This window comes from Elephas maximus, chromosome 1 (assembly GCF_024166365.1).
Source record: "Elephas maximus indicus isolate mEleMax1 chromosome 1, mEleMax1 primary haplotype, whole genome shotgun sequence".
Classification (NCBI taxonomy): Eukaryota; Metazoa; Chordata; class Mammalia; order Proboscidea; family Elephantidae; genus Elephas; species Elephas maximus.
The window spans coordinates 107,288,608-107,302,213 of record NC_064819.1 but is presented as its reverse complement, the minus strand read 5'-3'; positions in this window follow the sequence as shown (position 1 = coordinate 107,302,213).

Here is a 13,606-nt window from a genome sequence, read left to right as displayed (position 1 = left end):
TTGGATGGTCATTGAGGGCAGTGAATTTGTCTCATACTTCTCTGTGTCTTCTACAGCACCTATCACAGCAGTGGACACCTGTAGGGGCTCACGGACTTAGTGGTTGATTTGGCAGCTCAAGGCATCATATTGGTATGTGCTATGTAACTAGTCCAAATAGAAAGATAGTGCCATGCCCAGAGCTCACTACCTGATGAATAAAGGTCAAAGGACAACACAATCTGCAGGGTCAAGGACTGTAGCATGAGGCGCATTATCACTGACTCAGCACCTTACCTTGGAAAGAAACAAAGTATTGGAGTCACCAAAGTCTGAGACATTCATTGAATAGAAAACAAGGAACAAAAATGTTAATACTTTGTAACTTCCCCTGTCTACAGAGAAAAGGTAGATTCTGTAGTACTGATGGTATTGAGGGGAGAAAGAATTTCAGGAGTATTAAAATACTCCCAAGGAGACCTGGTGGCACAGTGGTTAAGCACTCAGCTGCTAATCAAAAGGTCAGCGGTTGAAACCTACCAGCTGCTCCGTGGGAGAAAGATGTGGCAGTCTACTTCATAAAGATTTACGGCCTTGGAAAGCCTATGGGGCAGCTGTACTCCATCCTATAGGGCCGCTGTGCGTCAAAAACGACTCCACAGCAACAGATGTTTTTATTTTTTGTTAATTTTTTAAAGGTAATAATACTGCCAGGTGAATGGGGCTTTGGAGGCCAGAATTCAGGAAATGGTTGTTGGTTTTCTGATGCCAGCAGATGGTGCTAGGAGAGCACTTCTTTTCAGAGTCAAAGCCAAGGAGAAAACGAGATAGCCTTCTTCAACCAAAAAATCGTTCACTAATTCAGTATGTGTTTACTGAGCATTGACCATGTACTCTAGCACTAGGCAAGATACAAGATTTTTTTTCCCCAAAGTGAGGTTACCGAATGAGAATGAGGCATGGTCATTTACTTTAAGGAATTTACAGCTTCAAGAATTTTACTCTTTTTAACCTGTCCTCATAGGCCTGTTCTCCTCTTAGCCACTTCAGTTGACCATCGTTAAGGATGGTTAAATAAGTTATGGAAGACAATACAACTGTTAAAAATAGTAAGCAACATCTTTAAAGTCCTGAAATCTCAGTGACGGATGTTTTTCATTTTTTGGCCTGCTGATGTCCTTTCCCATTTCTGAATTGTACCCCATTTGTGGTGTGACGGATCGCTTTTGTGTGGCCTTTCTAGCCACAGTCTCGTAACCCCCACCCAAGTGATTGGGTGGGATTGTGCAGATAAGGTAATTGTGGCCCACCAAGGGGATTGGTCAGTTTTGCTTTAAAAGAGCAAATTACAAAGCAGAGAGAGGACCCCTGCCACCATTAAAGAAGAACAGCCAGGAGCAAAGAGCATGTCCTTTGGACCCGGGATGCCTGCGCTGAGAAGCTCCTGGAACCAGGAGACAGAAAGCAAGAGTGCGAGCAAGTGCACTCGAGAAGCTGTAGCAGTGAAACGATGGCAGGAGACAGCATGGTTGGCCCGCTGCCCACTGAGTGAAAAAGCTGAGTGCCTACTGTGCCTCTGGGAACTTATTCCAAAAAAAACACTCATTGCCATCCAGTCGATTTCGACTCATAGTGACCCTAGAGGACAGAGTAGAACTGCCCCATAGAGTTTCCAAGGAGCGCCTGGTGAATTTGAACTGCCGACCTTTTGGTTAGCAGCCATAGCTCTTAACCACTATGCCACCAGGGTTTCCAAAAATAGAACGCTTTTAGATGTATGGAAGGGCTAAGTAAAATAAGCTACAGCTGCAATGACCAGGAATCAAACCCAGGCCTCCTACATGGCAGGCAAGAATTCTGCCACCAAGCCACCAATGCTTTCTCACATGGGCCTGGCTGATAACTCTGTTAAAACCAAAAACCAAACCTAGTGCCATCAAGTTGATTCTGACTCATAGCGACCCTATAGGACAGGGTAGAACTGCCCCATAGAGTTTCCAAGGAGCACCTGGCGGATTCAAACTGCCAACCCTTTGGTTAGCAGCCGTAGCGCACGCCATCAGGGTTTCCAATAACTCTATTAAAAAAAAAAAAAAAACTCTATTAGGAGGGGTTAAAAGAGTTTTGTAACACTTGCCTCAGCAGGACAGAGGCTGAGGGCCAGAGAGAGCTGTGCCTGCAAGCACGATTGGGAAGAGGCTCTCCTGATGGAAGAAGTGTATCCTGAGCATTTCTGAACTGGAATTTTACTTTGTTACTTCCCTAATGGAGCCCTGGTGGCACAGTGGTTAAGAATTCAGCTGATAACCAAAAGGTCGGCAGTTCAAATCCTCCAACCGCTGTACTCTGGGTCAGTTCTACTCTGTCCTACAGGGCTGCTATGAGTCGAAATCTACTCAGCAGCAACGGTTTTTACTTCCCTAATAAATCCCATGATCGTGAGTACTGTCTGTGTGTTCTGTGTGGCCATTGCAATGAATTATTATCAAACCCATCAGAGAAGTAGAGAGCACCGTGGGAGGGACGGTTGGTGTAAGAATTGGCAAAGATGGCAGAAAGAGGCTGCATGTCTGACCCCTGCCTCAGAGAAATCAGCATTGGGCTGTTGATCTTTCTTCATCTTCTTTTTTTAAATTGTGCTTTAGGTGAAAGTTTACAGCTCAAATTAATTTCTCATGAAAAATTTATACACATATTATAATGTGACATAAGTTACAATCCCTATAATGTAACAGCACACTCCCCCTTTCCACCCTGGGTTTCTTGTGTCCATTCAACCGGTTCCTGTCCCCTCCTGCCTTCTGATCCTGCCTTCGGACAGGAGCCACCCATTTGGTCTCATGCGTCTGCTTGAAGGAAACCCTGGTGGTGTAGTGGTTAAGTGCTATGGCTGCTGACCAAAAGGTCAGCAGTCTGAATCCACCAGGTGCTCCTTGGAAATTCTATGGGACAGTTCTACTCTGTCCTATGGAGTCGCTATGAGTCGGAATTGACTCGACAGCAAGGGGTTTTTTTTTTTTTTTCTTTGCTCGAACTAAGAAGCAAACGCTTCATGAGTATTATTTTATGTTTTATAGCCCAGTCTAATCTTTGTCTGAAGAGTGGGCTTCAGGAATGGTTTTAGTTCTGGGTTAACAGAGCGTCCAGGGACTATGGCTTCAGGGGTTCCTCCAGTCTCAGTCAGACTGTTAAGTATGATCTTTTTATGTGAAATTTGAGTTCTGCTCCACATTTTTCTTCTGCTCTTTCAGGGACTCTCTGTTGTGTTCCCCGTCACGGCGGTCATTGATGGTAGCTGGGGACCATCTAGTTCTTCTGGTCTCAGGCTCATGGAGTCTCTGGTTTCTGTGGCCATTTTGTCTCTCGGGATAATATTTTCCTTGTGTCTTTGGTGTTCTTCATTCTCCTTTGCTCCGAGTGGGTTGGGACCAATTGATGCATGTTAGATGGCTGCTTGTAAGCTTTAAAGACCCCAGATGGCTACTCACACCAAAGTGGGATGCAGAACATTTTCTTAATAAACTTTTTTATGCCTGTTGACCGAGATGTCCCCTGAAACCGTGGCTTCCAGACCCCCGCGCCTGCTACTCTGTGCCTCCAAGTGCTTGGTTGTGTTCAGGAAACTTCTTAGCTTTTGGCTTAGTTCAGTTGTGCTGACTTCCCCTGTATTGTGTATTGTCCTTCCCTTCATCTAAGATGATTCTTGTCTGCTATCTAGTTAGTGAATTCCCTTCTCCCTCCCTCCCCACCCTTGTAACCATCAAAACATGTTTTCTTCTGTGTTTAAACCTTTTCTTGAGTTCTTATAATAGTGGTCTCATATATTTGTCCCTTCGTGACTAATTTCACTCAGCGTAATATCCCTCCAGATGTTTCACAGATTGATCATTGTTCTTTATTGTTGCGTAGTATTCCATTGTGTACATACCATAATTTGTTTATCCATTTGTCTGTTGATGGGCACCTAGGCTGTTTCCATCTTTTTGCTATTGTGAACACAGCTGCAGTGAACATGGGTGTGCATATATCTATTCATATGATGGCTCTTATTTCTCTAGGATATATTTTAAGGAGTGGGCTTGCTAGGTCATATGGTACTTCTATTTCTAGCTTTTTAAGGAAGCACCAAATCAATTTCTAAAGTGATTGTACCATTTTACATTCCCACCAGCAGTGCATAAGTGTTCCAGTCTCTCTACAACCTCTCTAGCATTTATTATTTTGTGTTTTTTTGGATTAATGCCAGCCTTGTTGGGGTGAGATAGTATCTCATTGTAGTTTTGATTTTCATTTCTCTAATAGCTAATGATTGTGACCATTTCCTTATGTATCTGTTAGCTGCCTGAATGTCTTCTTTGGTGAAGTGGCTGTTCATATCCTTTGCCCATTTTTTAATTGGGTTATTTGTCTTTTTGTCATTGAGGTGTTGCAGTAGCTTGTAGATTTTAGAGATTAGGACCTTAAAAGGTATGTCATAGCCAAAAATTTTTTCCCAGTCTGTAGGTAATTTTTTTACTCTTTCGTTGAAGTCTTTTGACGAGCATAAGTGTTTGATTTTTAGGAGCTCCCAGTTATCTAGTTTCTCTTCTGGTGTTTGTGCATTGTTAGTTGTGGTCTGTATTCTGTTTATGCCATGTATTAGGGCTTCTAATATTGTCCCTATTTTCGTCCATGATCTTTTTTCATTTTAGATTTTATATTTAGGTCTTTGATCCATTTTGAGTTAGTTTTTTTACACGGTGTGAGGTATGGGTCTTGTTTCATTTTTTTGCAGATGGATATCCAGTTATGCCGGCACCATTTGTTAAAGAGACTGTCTTTTCCCCATTTAACAGACTTTAGGCCTTTGTCAAACATCAGCTGCTTGTATGTGGATGGATTTATGTCTGGACTCTCAATTCTGTTCCATTGGTCTATGTATCTGTTGTTGTACCAGTACCAGGCTGTTTTGACTACTGTGGCTGTATAATAGTTCTAAAACCAGGTAGTGTGAGGCCTCCCACTTTGTTCTTCTTTTTCAGTAACGCTTTACTTATCCAGGGCCTTTTCCCTTTCCATATGAAGTTGGTGATTTGTTTTTCCATCTCGTTAAAAAATGTTGTTGAAATTTGCATTGTATCTGTAGATTGCTTTGGGTAGGATTGACATTTTCACCATGTTGAATCTTTCTATCCATGAGCAAGGTATGTTTTTCCACTTACGTAGGTCTTTTGGTTTCTTGCAGGAGTCTTATAGTTTTCTTTGTCTAGGTCTTTTACGCCTCTGGTTAGGTTTATTTCTAAATATTTCATCATCTCGGGGGCTATTGTAAATGGTATCGATTTGGTGATTTCCTTTTTGAAGTTGTTTGTTGGCATAGAGGAACCCAACTGATTTTTGTATGTTTATCTTATATGCTGATACTTTGCTGAAATCTTTTATTAGTTCCAGTATTTTCCTTGTGGATTCCTTGGGGTTTTCTGTGACTAAGTTCATATCATCTGCAAACACAGATACTTCTACTTCTTCCTTACCAATTTGGATGCCCTTTATTTCTTTTTTCTTGTTTTATTGCTCTGGTTAGGACCTCTGGCACAATGTTGAATAAGAGTGATGATAAACGGCATCCTTGTTTGGTTTCCATTCTCAAGGGGGTTGCTTTCAGGCTCTCTCCATTTAAGATGATGTTAGCTGTTGGCTCTTTATGCTGTTGAGTAATTTCCCTTCTATTCCTATTTTGTTGAGAGTTTTTATCATGAATGGGTGTTGAACTTTGTCAAATGCCTTTTCTGCATCAATTGATAAGATCATGTGGTTCTTGTCTTTTGTTTTATTTATGTGATGGATTACATTGATTGTTTTTCTAATGTTGAACCATCTCTGCATACCTGGTATGAATCCCACTTGGTCATGATGAATCATTTTTTTGATATGTTGTTGAATTCTATCGGCTAGAATTTTGTTGAGGATTTTTGCATCTATGTTCATGAGAAATATTGGTCTGCAATTTTCTTTTTTTGTGGTGTATTTACCTGGCTTTGGTATCAGGGTTATTCTGGCTTCATAGAATGAGTTTGGGAGTATTCCATCATTCTCTATGCTCTGAAATACCTTTAGTAGTACTGGTGTTATTTCTTCTCTGAAAGTCTGGTAAAATTCTCCAGTGAAGCCATCAGGTCCAGAGCTTTTTTTTTGTCGTTGTACGTTTATTTAGGTTTTTTACCTGTGTTTGTGTTAGTTTAGGTAGGTAGTGTGTTTCTAGAAATTTGTCCATTTCCCCTAGGTTTTCAAATTTGTTGGAGTACAATTTTTCATAGTATTCTGTTATGATTCTTTTAATTTCAGTTTGGTCTGTTGTGATATCGCCCATCTCATTTCTTATTTGGGTTATTTGCTTCATCTCCTGTTTTTCCTTTGTCACTTTGGTCAATGGTTTATCAATTTTATTGATCTTTTCAAAGAATCATTTTCAGTTTTTGGTCTTGTTGACTCTTTCACTTGTTTTTCTATTGATACCTCATTTATTTGTGCTCTAATTTTTATTATTTCCTTTCTTCTAGTGCCCGAGTGCTTTTTTGCTGTTCTTTTTCTATTTATTCAGGATGTAGGGTTAATGTTTTTATTTTGGCCCTTTCTTCTTTTTGGATGTGTGCATTTATTGCTATAAGTTGACTTCTGATCAATGCTTTCGCCGTGTCCCAAAGGTTCTGGTATGAAGTGTTTTCATTTTCATTTGATTCTGTGAATTCCTTTATTCTATACTTGATTTCTTCTACAACCCAGTAGTTTTTGAGCATGGTGTTGTTCAGTTTCCATGTACTTGATTTTTTTTCCCTTGCTTTTTCTGTTATTGGTTTCCACTTTTATGGCTTTATGGTCAGAAAAGATGCTTTGTAACATTTCAATGTTTCGGATTCTGTCTTGAGGCTTGCTTTTTGACCTAATATGTGGTCTATTCTGGAGAATGTTCTGTGTGTGTTGGAAAAGAAAGTATACTTGGCTGCTGTTGGGTGGAGTGTTCTGTATATGTCTGTGAGGTCAAATTGATTGATTGTGGCATTTAGATCATTCGTGTCTTTATTGAGCTTCTTTCTAGATGTTCTGTCCTTCACCGAAAGTGATGCGTTGAAGTCTCCTACTACTATTGTAGAGCTGTCTATTTCTCTCTTCAGTGCTGTTAGAGTTTTTTATGTGTTTTGGAGGCCTGTCATTGGGTGTATATGTGTTTATTATGGTTATGTTCTCCTGGTGTATTGACTCTTAATCATCATATAGTGCCCTTTCTTATCCTTTGTAGTGGATTTTGCTTTAATGTCTATTTTGTCAGAGATTAATATTGCCACTCCTCTTTTTTGATTGTTGTTTGCTTGATATATTTTTTCCCATTCTTTGAGTTTTAGTTTGTTTGAGTCTTTGAGTCTAAGGTGTGTCTCTTGTAGGCAGCATATAGACAATTTTTTTTTTTAATCCATTCTGCCACTCTCTGTCACTCTCTTTACTGGAACACTTAGTCCATTTATATTCAGTGTAATTATTGATAGGTATAAGTTTACTGCTGTCATTTTGATGTATTTTTCTTTTTTCTGGTGTTGACACTTAATTTGCTGTGCTGAGTCATTTGTCTTTATGTATTTTTATCTTTTTAATTATTGTTGATTTTGCATTTGCTTAGTCTTTATGTTTTTGTTCTTTTTTATTTTGATGGATAGATTTATTAGTTTCCTTTGTGGTTACCTTAAAATTTACCTCTGTTTTTCTAAGTTTAAACCAAACTTTTATTTCTTGATATTGCCTTAACTTCCCCTCCATATCAAAGTTCTATGAGTACACTATTTAGTCTCTCTTTTTTGTTTTAATGTTGTCATCTTTTACATATTGCCATCTTTGTTTCCTTATTTTCAGTGTTTTAGCTTTGACTTGTTTTTGGGACTTCCCTATCTTGGTTGATACCTGGTTGTTCTGTCCTGTGTTCTAGTCTTGGGTTGTTACCTGATATTTTTGGTTCTCTCCTGAAGGACTCCCTTTAATATTTCTTAATTTTGATTTGGTTTTTACAAATTCCCTTTACTTCTGTTTACCTGGAAATGCCCTAATTTCGCCTTCATATTTGAGAGACAGTTTTGCTGGATATATAGTTCTTGGCTGGCAGTGTTTTTCCTTCAAGGCTTTATGTAGGTCATCCCATAGCCTTCTTGCCTGCATGGTTTCTGCGGAGTAGTCAGAGCTTAGTCTTACTGACTCTCCTCTGTAGGTGACTTTTCATTTATCCCTAGCGCCTCTTGAAAATCTCTCATTATCTTTGGTTTTGGCAAGTTTCATTAAAATATGTCTTGGTGACTTTCTTTTGGTATCTACCCTGTGTGGGGTTTGATAAGCTTCTTGGATATATATCTTCTTGTATTTCATGATATCAGGGATGTTTTCCGCCAGCCAATTTTCAACAATTCTCTCTGTATTTTCTGTTATTCCCCTCTGTTCTGGTACTCCAATCACTCATAGGTTATTCTTGATAGAGTCCCACATAATTCTTAGGATTTCTTAATTTTTTTTTTAATAATTTTTATTGTGCTTTAAATGAAAGTTTATAAATCAAGTCAGTCTCTCACACAAAAACCCATATACACCTTGCTACAAGGGTTTCTTAATTTTTAAAAAATTGTTTTATCTGATTTTTCTTTTTTTTTTTAAATTGGAGTCAAGTGCTTTATCTTCCTTCTCACTAATTCTGACTTCTATTACCTCAACTCTGCTCCTATGAATTTCTATTGAGTTGTCTAATTCTGAAATTTTATTGTTAATCTTTTGAATTTCTATTTACTATCTCCGTATGGATTCTAATAGCCTGTTAAATTTGTCATTCTGATCTTGTATAGCTTTCCTAAATTCTTCTATTTCTTTGTCTGTGGGTTCCTTGGTTTGTTCTGCATTTTGCCTGATCTCCTCCTTGATCTCTTGAAGAGCTCTGTATACTAATCTTTTGAATTCTACCTCTGGTAATTCCAAGAATTTATCTTCCTCCAGGAGGTTTCCTGGTTCTTTATTTTGGTCACTTGCTGGAGCCATCATTACCTGCCTCTCTGTGATTTGATATTGATATTGAGCCATCAATAAATTATATTTATTTATTTTGTCTGCTTACTGTGTTCTAGCTTTTTATTTTGTTTTAATATGCCCAAATAGGCTGGACATGTAAGCTACTTTGGTTATTGGCATCTTTGAAGCTCTCACGTCCTGTCACCAGGTGGTTAGAACTGCTACTAGGTGTGTGAGCCCAGGAGTCCATTTACTTTTCTGGTGTGGATTCAGGTCAGATGTCCAGGTCATCATCACTGAGTGTGTGGTGCAGGCCCTCACCTACAGTCCTAGATGGGCAGGGCTATGTAGGGTAATTGGAGCAGACACAAGTATCTGGCTGCAGGAGGGGGTTATGTGCTAAGTAAGGTAGGGGGCTGGTGGCTGCCTTTGAGTTCCTAGGTGGAAGGTATATCCCTGTACCCTAGAGTGCATAGGTGGGAGGGTTTTGCAGCCGGAATTTTTGGCACCCAAGGCTGTTGGCTGTGAGGACTTGGAGGCACCACTTATTCTTGGACCCCTGTCGTGTGTGGCTAGGTGGAATGGGTGAAATGGGTCCTAGGTGGAATGGGTGAAGCCGTCAGTCCTCAGGCCCCTGATGTGGGTGGGTGAGGATCCTGCCTAATGATGGGGCAGTGTCAAATGTCACGAATCTGCCACTCCCCCTTAGCTGTTGCAGTTGAAAACAGGCTTCAGGTATATATACCCTGTTATACTATGCTAATGAGGACCTATGCTGTTGAATGGGCCCACACAGGTCTACACAGGGGCGAAAGGCATTTGAAGTCCGTGCACTCCTTATGCCTGTGCTTAGGCAAAGGGGCAGTGCTTGCTCTGAGTTCCTCGCTTAGGGGGCATGGCAGTTTTTTAAAGCTGTGAGACTGGTTTGGGTGCAATTAGTCCTGAGTACCCTGCTTAGGGGAGTTGGCGGGTTTCTTTTCTGTTCGTTTTTTCCCTAAATCCAGGAGACTGGATTGGGCTGGATAGGTCCTATTTCTGGCTGGAGGAGCGTGGCAATTGTTGAATACTGTCGACTGCTATCTGAACAGAGTGGGGACAGGGTAGGTAAGAGGAAAAGAGGCCGTTCTCCACTATGGAAGTCCCAGAGGGGGAAGGGTTATTTTGATCCCACGTGGTAGGTTAGACACTTGCACTTAACTTTCACAGATCCAGCGCCACTCCCCTGGCTCCAGAGGCTTGTGCAGACTCTCCTCCCCCTGGTTTCACCCACTGTGGTAAAATGCATCCTGCTTGCCTCAGCCCGTGTGTACCAGCCAATACAGCCTGTAGGGTGCCTGCTAGCTCAGGTCTGGTACTTCTTCACTGCTTCTGAACTGTCTCTCCCTCCCCCTGCTGCTCAGTCTGACTCCTCAACTTTGTCTTTGATGTTCAGGGCTCCTAGATTATCATATATAATTGATGCACTTGTTTTTTCGGGTCTTTGTTTTAAGTGGGCCGAAGGAAGCGTCTTACTATTCTGCCTTCTTGTTACCATCTCCCGGGCTGTTGATTTTGATTCTCTTTCCCCTTGTGAAGTTAGAGGAGGTCAGACAACTACCCCTGTAACATTTTTACACCATTCGTCTTGTGGACTGGTCTCTCCCTCATCATGTACAATCTGGTGTGTGTAGGTGTGGGGGGATATCAAATCCAAATTCTTGATCTCCCAATACATAAGTTCAAGGAGTCTCTGGAAGATCTTTTCAGCTCGTCACACCTCCCCAGTGGCAGGGGACATTACACCCTATTCACTCCTCTGGGATTTTGCATCTTGAGCAGTAATGTTGGTGGAGGGTTTGGGCAAGACTTTCAACAACTTTCACCTACTAAGACCTCCTGGAGTTTTCTCGCTCCTGTCTTTCTCAAGCCCGGTTGGATCTTCTGCCTTCAATTCAATTCTTATCCTCCTCGTATAATCCCTCTGTTGGTTAACTAGAACTGGTTTCTGTTGCTTACAACCAAAGAATCCCAGACATTTGGTTAAATTTGAAAAAGCAAGATACAGAATAGGATGGGCATGAGAGAATTGTCAGAGTTTTTTTTTTTTTTTCTTTCTATAGATGCATTTACATGTAACAATTTTGGAAGGATATACTAGAAAGTTGATGGAGTTATTTTTAAGACTCCTTTCAGGGCCAATATTTTGTGTTTTTCTGAATTGACTCCAGGATCTCTTTCCTAACATATCCCTGAATAAATTATTTAGGATTGCCTGTACTTCTGTTATGGAAATCTACTGTTTTTTACTCAAGAGCTAATTGAGCAATGCCTTTTCAGTAAGGCAAAACCACCACATCCATTACACCCCAAAGGTAGCTCCCTCTGAATCTTCCCAACTGCTTCAAACCTCTTCCCTGGATTACGACCCTTCTTACTGCTGACTCTGTTTTGTTTCAAGCTTTCCTTGTTAGTTCCTCAAGAGAGTGACAAGGGTTATCAGAATGCAGGTGGGAAAGATTAGAATGAAAGAAGCCAGATGAACCTAGAGTTGGGAATGAAAATGTGGACAACAGCTTTTGATCCTGATGGAAAACAAGCATAAGGGAGCAAAAGTGGGAAGGAAAAGGGGGGGGGGGGGGAACAGGAGAAGGGCATCAGCCTCTTTCTTAGAAAGTAGACTGTGCAGCAGGCCAGACCAAAAGCAGAACAGAAAGACCCAAAGCTTTTCTGAATTTCAGGGATCATGGAACAGTAGCTTTTTTTATTTTTCATACTTCTTCCATAACACCTCATTTTCACTCTAAGAAGTGGAGGGCTAGGACAAGCCTTCTTAGTTTATAGGCAAGAAAGCTGAGGCTAAGAGTAACTTGCAGGAATATATCTGATAATGTGTTAAAAGAGGTATTGAAACTCGTTTCCAGATTCTGCAGCCAAAGGCACTTCCCTGCCAACCAGTTGTACTGCTTTCATTGACCTTCTTAGAAGTGATTTTTTCCTAAGGATCTTCTTACCTTTGCAAGTCTTTCAAAGGCCAGACTCCAGCACATGCCCTAGAGAAATACCAGTTAGGGTTCCTTATAAAAGACCTTTTACCTGCAGCAGTGTAGACACAGGCTACTTATACTGTAGCATCCATTTCATACTACCAACGTGTTCCTACCATTTTTACACATATGGAACAAGACTTCTCCACACATTTAACACCATAAACTCATAAAAACCAAACCCATTGCCATCAAGTCCATGCCGATTCATAGTGACCCTGTGGGACAGAGTAGAACTGCCCCATAGGGTTTCCAAGGCTGTAAATCTTTACGGAAGCAGACTGCCGCATCTTTCTCCCTCAGAGCAACTGCTGAGTTCAAACTGCTGACCTTCCAGTTAACAGCTGAGTGCATTAATCACTGCACCACCAGGGCTCCTTATTTAACACTATAATCACAAAAAATCCTTTATCTTCCTTTGTGCAGAAAGTGTAATACTTTTTTCTTTCTTATCCTAAGCATCCCTCAAATGTAACTCAGGAAATGATATTAAGAACCAGGACATGGAAATAGATTGCAGCTCTCTACCGGGTGGCAGTTCAGAATTTTAGCACCCTGGTTTCATGTCTCCTCAACTCCAGTTCCCAAATGTAATTATTTATATACCTCTTTCTCCCTCTATAATATGAGCTCCTTAAGAGCAGAAATTATGCCCAATTTATCTGATCTGTATATTCCTAATGCTTAGCACAGTGCCTGTCACGCAGTAAACTGTTTAGTGGTTAATGCCCACCATGTCCAGCTGGATACCCCAGGGGTCCTAACTGTCCTGGAGAGTACAGGCAGGGCTGAAGCAGGGCCAGACCCAGGACCAGGCCCAGAGCCTTGCTGTTTGAGGACAGCACAGCTACAGCCTACCTGAGCAATGCTGTTTTAGCGCCATAGAGATTTCTCACTTTTCCCTTCCCTTCCCCCCAACCCCCCAACAATCCACTGGCTACCTTCTCTACATCAGAGAATACTAGTGTCTCTTTTCCTGGAATATGGCGTCCCATACACAGGGCTGAGGGGCTTTAACCATCCTAAGATACCTGGCCTTTCCTCTTGGCATGCCTCTGGAGAACACAGAGACCCTGATCCTAACCAAGCGGCCAAATGATCCTCCCTTCTACCTCTTCCTTCCGGGCACTCCCATCACAAATGGCTTGAAGAGAGGCGTGAATGTCACGCTGGACACACATTTATCCTTAGCAAAGCAACACTGCAAATGATGTTAAGGGATCCATCCACTGATGTAATTATTTTAGCAATAATTATTGTTAGTTATGTGAAAACCACTTCCTATTTATATAACGATTACTGCAGAATTTTGATATCCTGTCTGCTACTGCTTTAAGGAGCCTTGGTGGCACAGTGGTTAAGCGCTCAGCTGCTAAATGAAAGGTCAGTAGTTAGAGCCCACCAGCCGCTGCACAGTAGAAAGATACAGCAGTCTTCTTCCATAAATCCTGAGACAGTTCTACTCTGACCTATAGGGTTGTTATGAGTCAGAATTGACTTGAAGGCAATGGGTCGGGTTTGGTTTACTACTTTAAGGGGGGAGGGGGGAAAATTAAACCATAAAGTAAGGAGTCTAAGTATAAATTCTAGAC